General features: G+C 34.5%; 1 pseudogene; it reads left to right on the top strand.

The window, feature by feature from the left end:
* The first annotated feature begins 750 nt into the window (after window positions 1-750).
* LOC149561528 (tRNA (guanine-N(7)-)-methyltransferase pseudogene) lies at window positions 751-14,279 on the top strand (annotated as a pseudogene).
* Window positions 14,280-14,600: the final 321 nt, after the last annotated feature.

The raw sequence follows: 14,600 nt of genomic DNA, 5'->3' as shown, positions 1-14,600 counted from the left end.
TATTTTGGGAGTTGCAAGAGTTTCTATTTGTGATTCTGACAACATCTTGCTGATAATTACTGATGTTTCCTTCTTCAACTTATCCTTCTCACCAACCATAAATAAGAATGACCTTAACTTATTTCATAAGTATGGGATGAGGTTATTCAACAATCTCTTATCTCATCTTCATCAGTATTCTTGCAGATTGTCCTTAGCATAGACTTCTATTGGTGTAAATAAGTATTTACTATTTACACCTACTTAAGTTTACTTAGGTTAATGCATATTTTTATTATTTATTTATTAGCCACCTAGGAGTATGCATACTCTTATGAGTTGTCATGTTGACAACACAGGAGTCCGCACCTCTTTTATGCACATGGTGTCTACAACATAGGAGTTAGCACACTAATTAACACTAATAGATTCGGCACTGATTTGCGACGGCTATGTGTTGCAATTATGATAGAAATGTGTCGTGACTACGACAGACATAGATGTCGTAGTTATTTAGTCGCAATTTACGACGTCTACCCTTGCGGTCGCATTTGCGACGCCCATCTGTCGCTCTGCAACCACCTTATATTCACACCAACCCCGTCACAATTCCTCTTCTTTCCGTCGACATTGCGACGGGGTTTCCGTCGCATTTGTGACGCCTATCCGTCGCTATGTAGCCATATATTTTTGGTTTAACTTCCACAACCATCGCAATTGTGACTCCAATTGCGACGGGGTTGCCATCGCATGTATAGCAACCCCGTCGCAATGTCTGGGGTTGTCGTTGCAATAGCGACAGAATCCCCAGCAATTGCGACGGGGTTTCTGTACATGCGACGGCAACCCCGTCGCAATTGGTGTCGCAATTGTGACAGATGTGGAAGTTAAACCCAAAAAAAAATATTGGCTCGAAACTAATAATTTTAAAAAAATTACTTGACCTTTAAATTACTATCCATAATTTATTGCAATATAAATAAAATAATTAAATACACTTTCTAAACTGCAACATTTTGTTTATGAAAAATAAGAAATTTTTAAACAAGCATATTACACTAAGATGTTTAAACAAAAATCTAAACCAAAAGTTCTCTTTCTGCCTACCAAAGCCATTAAAAAATTGAACTCATCTAACCACAAATCCAAAAAATTGAATGTTGATAAATGATATGATCAAAGAATACATTCTTACAATATAAACAAGTAATTTTTTATATTGTAAGAATGTATTCTTTGATCATATACCTTGTCTCGTACAATGTATTTTTTATATTGTAAGAATGTATTCTTTGATCAGAAGCATACCTTGTCTCGTACATTATCTGCATCTTCGCATAATAGTTAGAATTGATCAACAAGGAACCCATCCACCATGGAGACACTTAACCTTGATGCTATGTACAAGTGAACTTCGGATAATCACTTTTCTATATCGTCAATGCTAGTGAGCTGCATGATGGACCAATGACTTGATTACTGGTAGCAACCATTATGTGATAATCATCATGATATGCATCGAACTTCATATGCATTTCCATCCACAGATACGCATCCACTCATGATACATACATTGTCATCCACATAAATGCATCCATTTATGATGTTCCATCACATGCATACATATATTCATGACACCCACACCATATATAGACACATCCATCTAGATGTAAATGCATCATTATCATGCATCATCCACATCATGTTATCATTGTCACATTATTGCATTCCAATCCACATTTCATTAAGCATCATATAAGTATGCACATATCTCTAAAAAAAGGAAAATCATCAGATCTAATACAATAATAACCATAGATCATAAGACTAATGAATCACCATACATCATTAGACTAAAGAAAAATATGATCAGCCATCACTTTCGATTCATATATCAGCCTTATAAGTTTACCATAGTACAATAACATACGCTGATAGTATTATCCACCTGGCAATTAGTGATTCATGATTAATAGCATAATCGGCTGGCAATTGTTAGCAATAATCACTCATGATTAGTTCACTGAATAATCATCAATGATTATTGGGTAACAATATAATTAGCAGTTGTTATGAAGGGTGGCATCTTTCCACCCGCACAATTTCATAGTTTGATGCACATATATATACAGGTCAATCAGCTCTCCAAGAGGCAGTGAAGAATTGACGTTTGATAACTTATATATTCCCTTGCAGAAAGTGCTTGACTTAGGAGCATAGAAGGTTACTACCACAAACACTGGTACAAGTTATTTAACTGTATATTAGAGACAACATCCATTAGAGAAGCATAAACCATATTTTCCATATCAGAGATAGCTTCACAATCCAGAGAATCAATGCATAAGCCATTCAAAGATATACCAGAGACAACCTATCTCTGTCCATGAACACCATACCAATGTATATTTGCAGCATGGATTAAATAGAGAGATCAGAGACAGCCCTTTAGGTTATTGAGCATATTTTTACATTGTTATATTTGGCACAACCTTCGCTTATTTGTATGCTACATTCTGTACTGTACAGAAATTCAGCATTTTCATTTGGACTTACCAGGAAGACATTTCATTCTGATCATAATTGTGTATGCCTTTGTATATTTGAATCATTTTCATTATTTACTACTTGTTAATTAAAATTGGATCAATAAAACAATTATTTAAGTAGGAATTGTATATTTTTAGTAGTGTCTCATATATACCAAAAAGGGGACATACAAACACCTTGTATCTAGATGACAGTGCCCGTGAAACAGTAGGTCTTAAGATAGCATCATTAATTGTTTTAAACAAAGCTTGTGAAGCTCTCAATCAGTAATCTTTTTGAAAAAGGATTCTAACTATTCTCCAATCTTCATCAAGATATGTAGCTGATTCTGCAAATAATGTTGGGAAGTCCACCAAATTGCTTCATAGGCTTCTTCATCCTCACCACAATCTTGGCTTATAGACTCTTCCTTTTGGAGGAGATTTACTAGTTCCTCAAAACTAGGAATATGTTTTGTGACATTCAATGTTGTCACAAACGCCTTGTATCTGAATGGTAGTGCCTGTAAAACAATAGGCACCAAGATAGCATCATCAACTGTTTTACCCAAGGCTTCTAAGGAAGCTCTCTACTATTCTCTTGTAGAGTACAAGAGAATATAGAAACAAAAAATTAACATTTTTGATAAAAGGAGTTGAGAGATATACAAATTGTTTTCAAAACAAAATTTTACAATAATTCATTTTGAGATTTAGGAAAGAATTAAAAATAGCTCCCCACAAATTTAATCATATATGCAGGCTTCTAAGTTTTACATACATGTCTGCAAGTAAACTGTTAGAGAAAATATAGGAAACCAATTGATGAAATAGGGGAGAGTAAGATGAAATGTAGCTTACTAATCACCCAGATTAATTCTAGAAGCTTGGCATTTTAGTAGTTCTTGGACTCTTGGGTTTTGTGATGTCTGTTGGGACCATGATCTGTGACTAAGGTTGTCAACCCACCTAGTTTCCTTTGCCTTGTCATCCAATGCCACTTATTCCATGATTCAAAAACATAGATAAAGTGAGCCTACATCCTAGACAAGGTCCAAAAGTCCTAGATAGTATGGACCTAGTCCACCTAGTCCAAACTCATCGCCACAATTGACTCTTGCAAGTTCAAGAGGAGATGCAACCTCTTTTGCTCCAGCAAAAACTCTCTTCAATATTTTTAAGATGTTGAGGCTTTGGTCTCATAGGAAGATGTCAATGCTATTATTTTAAAAACAAAGAGACTACTCAAACAGAGGCAATAAGGGAGCACAGAGTCACCACTTTATCACCTAAGAAACAAAGATGCTTGTGCTCATCACATCACAAGCACTTGTATACTTGTCAATGCATATAGGGTTTTGATTGGAATGAAACACAATCTTGGAGTAACCAATATTGATGTTTGGAGACTTACACATCCCACTCATTGCTACAAGCCAAAAAGCAAGACAGATTGGGAAATTGACAAAACAATGATGTTATGAATAGTGACTTCTATGCAAGACTTCAATCCAAGATGTGAGACTTCTTAGCAATTCCTTCAAATCATGCTAAATCTATTCCTAGTATTTGCAGACATAGCATAAACATCCTATCTTCCTCCTTTGTCTAAGGCACACCTTCCTTTCTTTTTTGAGAAGTACAAGAAGTGGAAATTGATAATTTTAGCTTAGAAAGGTAAGTTCGAAGTAGAGTTCAAGTTGGAATGTACTTGTAGGAAGTAGACTTCAAGTAGACTCTAGTTTTCCCAACTACTGTTATAAAAGGAAGCTAAGGGTTGAAATAGAGTTCAAAGAAGGGATCCTCACCATCATCATCATCGTCGTTGTCGTCGTCATCATCAACATCATCATCATCAACATCAACATCATCTTCATCTTCATCATCATCATCAGTAGCAACATCTACATCATCTTCTACTTCTTCGATATCTTCTTCTTCCATCACATTATACTTTATTGGCCTTCCTCTCGGTTCATGTCTAACAACAAATGACCAACCCGGTTTATGTGGAACCTCTGAGTAAAATACCTGCTCACATTGGCTTGGAAGAACATAGGGCTCATCCCCAACTGGCTCAAATGACCTTGTATTAACCATTGTAAATCCATTATCATGTTCCATAATAGTTCTATCAGGATCATTTGGATTAAGTCGTAGCTTGTACCATTTGACAACAAAGAGTACTAATTTGAAGGAACTAAAATCACAGTCTAGTATATCATCCAAAATGCCATAGTGTCGATTTTTAGACTCTCGAGGATGTAAGTCATTTCTAGATGAAATATTAGTCACTTGAAAGACTGTAGTTATTCCTGAATCACAAGTTTTCTTCATGTCATCCAACACTTTGACGCAAAATTTTTGACCATTACAGAACATAGCCTTGTGGTGTTTAACCTGCAATAATATGTGAAACATGTCAAAATTATTGTATCATGAGTTGATAAACATACGAGTGATTAATAAATTTGTACGTACCTGGAAATATCTTAAACCACATGCTAAATCTATTTCCCTTTGCGTAACATTGGAATCTCCATTACGATGAGCTTCTTTAACCAATGAAGATACACCTTCCCATGTTAATGTTCGACTAGAATGTTGACATCGTTCAATCCATATCATCATCCAATCAAGATTGTTTGCAATATAAAAATGTAGTGCATCCCACTCTTGAGAACCTTTCACTTTCCTCAATGTACCTTTCCCAATCAAGTACTCCCCTTCTAATTTTTTAAAAGGCTCGAGATCCCAAATCCGATCTACATGGATATTTGATGCAAACTTAGGAAGATATTCAGTAATGTACACCATAGTCTGGTATACCATATATCCCTCTACCATAGAACCCTCAGGATGTGCTCTTTGTCGAACCAAAGCCTTCAAAGATTTCAAGTGCCTCTCAACCATCCACATTGACCTACTGTGTACAGGTCCACACAATTCAATCTCCTCAACTAGGTGTATGAGGTAGTGTTCCTATGCATTGAAAAAAGTTGGAGGTAGACACTTTTGCATTTCACACAGTAAATGAGGAATTCTTCTCTTCCAATAGTTTATATCTTCTTTATGGATTTCTTTAGATGACAACCACCTACATTAAGAGATTCAAGTCACAAAAAATATATAGATACGAGACTTTACAAAATAATATACAATAGATTACATAGCAAGAAAAACAAATCACGAATATAATAAATATATGCAACAAATTGAATAGATATTACTACTTACCTCATGTATTTTCCAAGATCGTATATCACTTGTTTGATGTTATTGTTGAAGGGCTCTAGGAGAGATAGAGGAAGCACGTACTGCAGTAATTATAAACCAATCATTTCATTGTTTTCTAACATAACATAACGAATAGTACACGTAGTTTATGAATATATTGTAAATACAAAAGAACATAACTTACCTTGATGAAAGTATGCCAATCATGCGTTTTGAACCCTGGCCCAAATTCACTTTTTTTTGATATGAGATTGTTTATGTTCGTAGCAAATCCTATGGGAAATCAAATTTTTCATATGACTTCTTTTATGGCATCACTTTGTTGCTCCGTTAATAACCAAGGAAGGGCACTTATATTAATCTGATCTCTGTTGCTATTTGAGTGAATGAAATTCTTCAATGCATGATTGGATTCATGAATGTCATTACAAATTTTGACAATTTTTTCTTTGTCACGCCTTCCATCCAATATTTTCCACAATGTCTCTATTATATTCTTTCCAATATGCATAGAATCAAACAAATGCACAATTTGTAAGTGCTCGTAGTAGGGCAACTTGCTAAATTGTCTGGGATAGCTTTTTAGTCCCTTTGGAAGGTTGTCAGTACTGCCTTAACGACCTTCATGATCATCAATTACACAATTAGTAAACAAAAATCACAATAGAAATATATAAATTAAAAACATAAACCATTAGGTGGAACGACATTACCTTGACGATTAATTCTATTATATTCCAACTTCCATAGGCGAGGTGTCATTCTTCGTGGCTTTGATGTAATCTCTTCTTTCCCATTGAAAAGATGTTTTTCTGTACTTCGATACTTATGATTCCTATGGAGGAAGTGTCTACACTCATCAAACACCTGCTTTCTTAAACTTTTTGAATGACGAGATTTCATTTTTGGACCACAAACTGGACATGCAAATTTTCCCTTTGTTTGAAGACCTACAAGATAATGATATAATTGGATTATTATATATGTTGATTTTTATACATTAATGAATTATTGTGCGCAACTTAAATTCACTATAACATACCACAAAAATGTGTTAGCCCTAGGGCATCATGTATTGTCCATGCAAGTATTGCATAGAATTGAAATTGTCTTTGTCTTATTGGTCTAGACACGTCATACATAGTGACACCGTTCCATAACTCCACCAACTCATCGATAAGAGGCTCAATATATACATTCATATCTTTAACTTGATATTTACCTACTTGAATGAACAGTAACATTACATAATTATTGTGACCGTTTTACTGCAAGATTTGTAAGTACATGTAAATTAATAACTATCAAATGATAAGATACCTGGAACAATCATTGCCAACATAATGTGCTCCCTCTTTATTGACATCCACGGAGGAATGTTATTGTTGATAACAAAAATAGGCCACACCGAGTAAACAGATCTCATCTCTCCAAATGGATTGACACCATCCGCTGCCAATGAAAGCCTGAGATTACGAGGTTCTTCTTTGAAGTGTTGCCACTTTTCCTCTATGTGCATAAATGTCGAACCATTCGCAGGGATTCAAATAATGTCATCTCAACTTCTATTGCATGCATGATAATCCATAAATTGAGCCAAGCTACTACAGCTGAATAATTGTCGCATCCGTGGAATAATGGGGATGTAACGAAGAACCTTTTGAGGCACCTTTTTTGTTAGTCGATCTGTTCGATATCTACTCGTATGACATACATGGCATTGTGTTGCAAATTCATGTTCTTTATAATATATAATATGATCATTGGGACAAGCATGTATTGCTTGATACTCCATTCCAATATCTTTCATAATAGTAGATAATTCTCGATATGAGTGAGGTAGAATATTTGATGATGGTAACAGAAACTCGCCTATCAATGTACAAGAAAAAATATAAGTTGTTAATATAAACAATATTAGTGGTACATTATTCACCCTTTGTTAACTATAAAGACATATATGACATACCTTAACATATGTGACATAGTTATGTTGGATAAACCACTCATAACCTTCAAGTTCAACAACAACAATACAACAGAGAGAAGAGTTTTTTGGGAGTCTTTATATAGGGGCTTGTATGCCTTCTCAAGTAGAGGTACATTGAGGCTATCATCATCATCATCATTAGATACGCTTGGACTAAATGTGTCATGGATCAATGTATTTATACCATCATCTTCAATTGTGTTTTCTAGCACATGATCGTCATCTTCCATGGGATCATTGTCTTCACCTTGGATATTTGCACCTCCATGTTCCTCCACTTCAAAAACTATATTCTTCGAATTGTTGTGGTTTATATCATGTACTTCCCTGGGGAGATCAACCTATATAAAATTGATTAACATAAATAAACCATGATCATCAACTCATCATCAAGTGATTTCATATGTATATAAATTGTTAAAATGATATAATAAATGAATTACCAATGGATGATAGTCATGCCCCCCTTCAATGTGACCATTCTCCCTACAATGTCTCTTAGCTATTTTGATTAGCAGTCTTCTACGATTTAAGCCCTTACAAATTTTGCAAGGACAATAACATTTTCCATCACCTTTTCTTTTCAAGTTAGACCACAATCTAGCGATTGTCTCGCTATTTTGTTCTTCACTTATATTATCTGACATGATCGTTCTTTGCAGAAGCAAAAATTAGGCTATGAAAACTTCGGTCTACAACTTTCACAAACTAAGCAAAACTGTCAAAAGTACAAAAATCTTCTTAGACCTAGCTAAATACTTTAATATTTTAAAAAATACTTTCTTTGACTTTATTCCTAAGACATTTAATCCAATCACCTTTTATAACATTCAATCAATTGCTCTAGGCAAATTTCTGGATAAGATTATTTGTAAAACTTTGACCAACCGCTTGAAGGTCTTATTTCAAGAGACCTTACAACATTAAGCCACTAAAAAATATGCAATTTTCATACCCAAGCGTGCGGCTATATAACTCATGCAACGGCATTCTTGCTTAGCTGTAGAAACCCTCCAGCAATCAAATCATACAAGCTACAAGGCCTAACAACAATTTCAAAACATATAAGCTAAAAGTCTAGTTAAAATATACATTAGATTAAAAAATATGCAATTTTCATACATGAGTGTGCGGCTATATAACTCGTGCAACGACCTTCTTGCTTAGCTGTAGAAGCTCTCCAGCAGTCAAATCATACAAGCTACAAGGCCTAACAACAATTTCAAAACATATAAGCTACAAGGCAAGACATATTATATTACATGGAAAAAGGAACAAAATTTACAAGTGTTAGCAAGACATATTAAATGACATCATAGTGCTAGAGAGATCACAATTATATGAGTCTAGATTTTGATTGTAGTCTTTCAAAATTGTGTATGGACTATGGTAGTATACGCATTACATAAAGACCATTGTTATGATAGATTATAACATTTTCATTTCTGTTTTATGCACGTGAAGAGGAGGATATTGCAAATTGGAGTAGTAGGAGGTCCTCCACACTATCTGGTTAAAGATAGATCTATTTGGTGGGGGCTTTCCTATAATGGTAAACCTTTGGCTTTAACACAGAGTTTTTTAGCCAAGGCTTGGAACTTAAAGGGGATCTCGTTGATACAGGACATTATGGATGGTGGGCAGCTAAGGGAGTGGGAGGATATCAAATACAGATTTAACATTCCTGACTCGCAGAAAAAGACATATACCCTTATTAAGAAAGCAATGCTTAGTTGTAAGCCAAAAGAATTGTTAGATGCTAATGGATCCTTAAAGAAGATTAAATGGATTAATGGTAATCTGTTGTCAGAAAGTACTACCAAAAATGTTTATCTCTGTATGAAAAATGACTCCTCTCTCATAGCCAGGGTGTCTCAGTGTTGGGGGAAAATTAAGCATTTTTCTATTTGGTCTTTTTTCTTTGAATACATGTCGAAAAGTAAAGCAGAGCCAAAAAAAAACTTTGTTTCAAGTGGTTGCTCTTATTTAAGAAGTTAGCTTTTGGGAAAGTCCTTTCATCAATTGGTCTTGCTCCTGTGTGTTGTAATATTTGTAATGTTCATGAGTCTTTTGAGTACCTATTTTTTGAATTTTTATATGCACGTAAGATATGGTCTATTTTTTTGGGGTCTCCATGTAAGTAGAACTGTATTAATAGTTTTTCCTAGTCAGAGATCCTTGCTGGATATGTGGATAGATTTGATTCTAAATTCAATAGTTTTTGGTTTGTTCTGACTATTGAGGTGTTATGGATTCTATGGAAGGACGGGAATAAAGAAATCTTTCAAGCCGAGAGGAGTAAGCTTACTGAGTTTAATTTTAAACTCACCCATTTTAATATTATGTCACAAGTATCATTGATTCTTCAAATCAAAAGATTAGACTTTATGAGGCTAATCTGTGAAGGGTGCTTAATGATAAAGAAAGATCAAGTTCAAGCTGCAAACTATGTTTCAGGATTCCAATCCTTCTTGGCTCCAACAGAAATGGATGAATTGAACAAATATATTAGTGAATGTCAGTTGCAAGATGTCCCTCAAACTGAGCTTCCTCAAACAGGTTGGGAAAATATGTATAATCAAGAGGAGGATCAGGTTGATGTTGTTCAATCCGGTTGGGGAGCTGATTAGCAATCTGGTGGAGGTTTAGTCCATAATCATGAAGAGCAGGGACTAGTGTAGCATGATGGTTGGAATACAATGCCCAATCAAGATAATAGACAGAGTGAAGCTGATCAAGTGGCTCACGCAGAGGTGTCCAATGTCAAGGATGGATGGGCTCAATTTCAATAGTGAATTTTCAAATTATAAATTTGCTAATATTTGTAATGAAAATGGATTGTAGTCTAAGTATAGCTAGTTAAAAAGAACTGATACCATCATCCCCTAATTTTGTAATTGTATATATTCAAGGGGGTGTGAAAAGTCCCTTTTTTTTTTTCTTTTTCTTTTCAAAACTCTAAACTCGTGATGTAGATATTTATTAAACTGTCTTAATAGAAAATATATATATTATTATTATTGATAAATAGTTAGAATAATAAAATTACTAAAAATAATAATAACTCTAAAAATAGAAATAAAAATAAAAGTGAAAATATATGAACTTCAGGATTGAAAAAATTGATTGGCGAAATTAATAAAAGAGAGATGAAAACAAAGAGGGAAACTTAGATTTTAAATGAAGGTTTTGTATTTAAGAGTAATAAAAGTTCTAAGTCTTCAAATGTCGGCCGTTATTTCTAAGCTACATTATTTCAAGACTAAGATTCGGTTGGCATTCTATTTAATGACTTTTTTGAAAGCCAATTATTCCAATTGTTGATGAGTGATTATTTTACAGGACAAAAACCGAACAGACTGTGAAAACCACGAATAAATCATAATACAATTATTCGTCAATAATTGTTTCTGTAAAAATGCTTAATTTTGGCTGGATAGATGCTGCAAAAATGTATTCCTAAAGGCCATATCACCTGGATTAGAAAAGGCAGTTCAAATTAGAAACCACAAAATTTAACAGTGGATATCTGTTGTTTGATTATTTTTTCCTGACGAAGCTTATCTAGACAAGCAATTTGCAACTAAAAAGTTCAGACCCACAGTGCAAAAGGTGTGATCTTTGTGAAATAGAAGAGGAAACTTGGAAACATACATTCATTCTACATAAAATTTAGATTTCAAACAAAGAAGAAACATTTACTGTAGCATCACATTGCACAAAGAACAAAATTAGGAAATAAATCTGTTAAGAATTTCAAAGAGGGTAATGGCAATTGCAAAGGAGATAATGAAAAGAGTTGTCTTCTTAGAGAGTATGCATTGAAATGGTTCAACTCATATATCTCTAGGAAGCACACTTTTAAAGAGGTTGAAGAGGAAGTAAATAACATGCAAAATGCAGAGCAAGATCACATGAGGAAGAGGGCAAGAAGGGATATAGATGATGATAGCTCTCACTTTAAAGAGGTTAGCAAGATCTAATGTTCTTTTCTATAAACATCTTCTAAATGCAATCACCACTAAATGTACTGTTCATATTTATAAAAGAATGAATACTAAATATGTAAGAAATATCTCCTCCATATGAATACCTATTTTACTTCTAAAATTGCTAAAAAGTTATAGTGTCCTTTATTCCATGAATATTTTTATTGTGCTTGTAAGCACTACAGAATCTAAGTGGTCGCCCATACAGTTTCCAATTACAGGTGGACGACAGGTGGGCAACACAACATTTTCCCCTCCATGATTGCCTTTGATTTTGGCTATTTGAGATAAAATATTGGTTGTTGACATGATACAATTTGCATCTCAGCTGTTAAAAAGTGGGAGATGCTCTTATATGCAGTTGAGGATGAACCGACAAAGGACAAGCTCTGACTTCCCATTGGGTAATTTTGGTGCATTTCAATCAGCTACTTATCAATTCAATCAAATAAATTATTTATTTATTATATTTAATACATTTAGGCTAAATACATGGGTGAGAGGTCATAAATTCAAATCATATAGGAAACATGTATGCACGTCTTCTTTGTAACACAGTTAAATAGTTCTTTTGAGAAGTATCGAATATGCTTATATTGCTGTAAGTTTCTATAAATCCATGTACACATTACTTGATATCATAGATTATAATAGACGTGTTTTCTTTCTTTCTTTTGATTATAGTTATCAAGAAACCAATGGAAACAGAGAAGCAGGGGGTTTTGTTGGCATATGAACTTCTAGTGTCGCAACAATTTGGAGTGGCAGCTCGTAAGATATTAGAGCATGTGGAGCAGTTCTAGTCATTTTCTGAAGGAAAATCTTCAACTCATTTAAAATCAAATGATGATTGTCAAATTTCATCAAGGTCTCTAGAACCTTTGGCTTTGACAATTAAAGGTACATCTTCCTCAAGATTTTTGGGCATGTATCAAATTTTAAATCTAATTTTATGTGACAGTTTTGTAATTCATTTTTTCAATCCAATTGTAACTGTATTGTAAACTGTTAATAGCTCAATTACAAGCCTATAATCTAAAAACAAAACATCAATTCTAGTAGAGCTCTAAATCAAATACATTAATATATAATAATTCAAATATACCTTCTCACACATTGTTCGAATAGACTCCATTGTTCTCCAATCCTTCAAGACCTTGTACATAATTGTATTGTTTCAGCATTAAATACTAACTTAAAATGACATGAAAGAAAAATATTGTTGATTGATGACACAAAGAAGATAGAAAAATAATACTAATCATAATAAACAGACAATGATAACATGCCGGCAATAATACTTAATGTGATTTTTTAAATATCAACACACTAAAAAACCTCCATTTTACATCTGAAAGTATATTTAACAAGCAACAAATTTTCATTTAATTTTTTCCTGCATTTGAATAGTTTATATTTTATTTATTTTCTAATAATTGCTTCTCATTTGTTCCATAGAAAACACAATACCAGTATCAAGTTCAAACGGACTCTCTACATTAAATATTGCAACACCTTCATTTTGTATTAGTCATTGCAACATCTGCCTTGGACCTATTGGAGCATCATCTAGTATCACTAATGTTGTTGAAAGTATTCCAATAGTTCCAAAAGAGATGAAATGCTTTCGAATGTGTTTATCAGATGTATATGGGGTTCCTGAAAAGACAAAAGGTTTTCGAATGTGTTTATTAGAGGTATGTAAGGTTAATAATGGACTATGTCCCTAATTTTCCCCCTTTCTCAAATTCAAAACCCCCATTTTGTCAAATTTGTCCGTTGAGCGAGACCATGACTACATAGGGGTTGCAAAGATCTTGAAGAAATATGACAAGACAACGGGAGGCGTGTTACGACAGCCATTCATCCAAGAGGTTCTGCAACAGCCATTCTTCACCACAGAGCTTCTCTCCAATCTCATCAAGAAATGTGAAGAAAAACCCTCAAATTTGAGCAATTTCGCATGCTAGAGAGCATTGTGCGTCCATGAAGCATCCAAGGAAGCATTTTTACAAAGCGTGAGCTCATAGCAATCCTCTCAGTGATTCGCACTTTCCTGTACCTCTCTGTCCGGCTCAATTTGATTATGCCGACCATTTCCTTTCATATTTCTTCGAAAAACATCTCCAAGACAACAAATCTCGAGCACCTAACCCTAATGGGAAAGCTCAAGTAGAATACAAAGTCTCAAACTCTAAGGATTTGAAACTAGCGAACACATGTTCTACCTCAACTGGTCAAGAAAAGAAAATTCGGTTTGCAGGTATTGGTTGTGGCTTTGGTGGGCTTCTGGTGCAGCTTTCACCCATTTTCCCATTGACCCTAATGATAAGCATGGAGCTTCGCGACAAGGTAAGCGAGTATGTTAAAGAAAGAATTTTGGCTTTGCGAAAAGCGAATCCGGGCCATTATGATAATATCTCTGTAGTGTCCCTACTGAGTTTGTTTCCAGAGCATATAAAAAGGAAAAAGGAGGAGAAAGAAGTAGCAGAAAATTTTCCATACCTTGGGTGCTCAATTTGGCAATTCGGAGGCAGTGATAATTCTCGGCGGTAGCGGAGCTCGATTCGGCGACAATAGATAATGAGCAATGCGCCTCTTTTTTTTTTGCCTTATAGCCCGACGACGTCGCAATTGCGACATTGTCAGGCTATAAGGCAAAAAAAAAAGCCAAATGCAAATTGACGTCGTAAATTGACGTCGCAAAACACTCCCAAATCTATTAGTGTAAGCACATGGTGACTACAACCTTGTCATTCTTATCCACTCATCTAGAATGATGGACAAGGCATGTGCTTAGTTGTCATGATGCTTATCTTATCTCCTAGTTCTTTCTAGAGACATTCTAGGTGCTTCCTGAGAGGCCTTTATATATAG

This window comes from Cupressus sempervirens, chromosome 4 (genome assembly GCF_028749045.1).
Source record: "Cupressus sempervirens isolate cs-2001-9-10 chromosome 4, ASM2874904v1, whole genome shotgun sequence".
Lineage (NCBI taxonomy): Eukaryota > Viridiplantae > Streptophyta > Pinopsida > Cupressales > Cupressaceae > Cupressus > Cupressus sempervirens.
The sequence above is the reverse complement of the archived record's forward strand: the minus strand, read 5'-3'. Positions and strand labels throughout refer to the sequence as shown.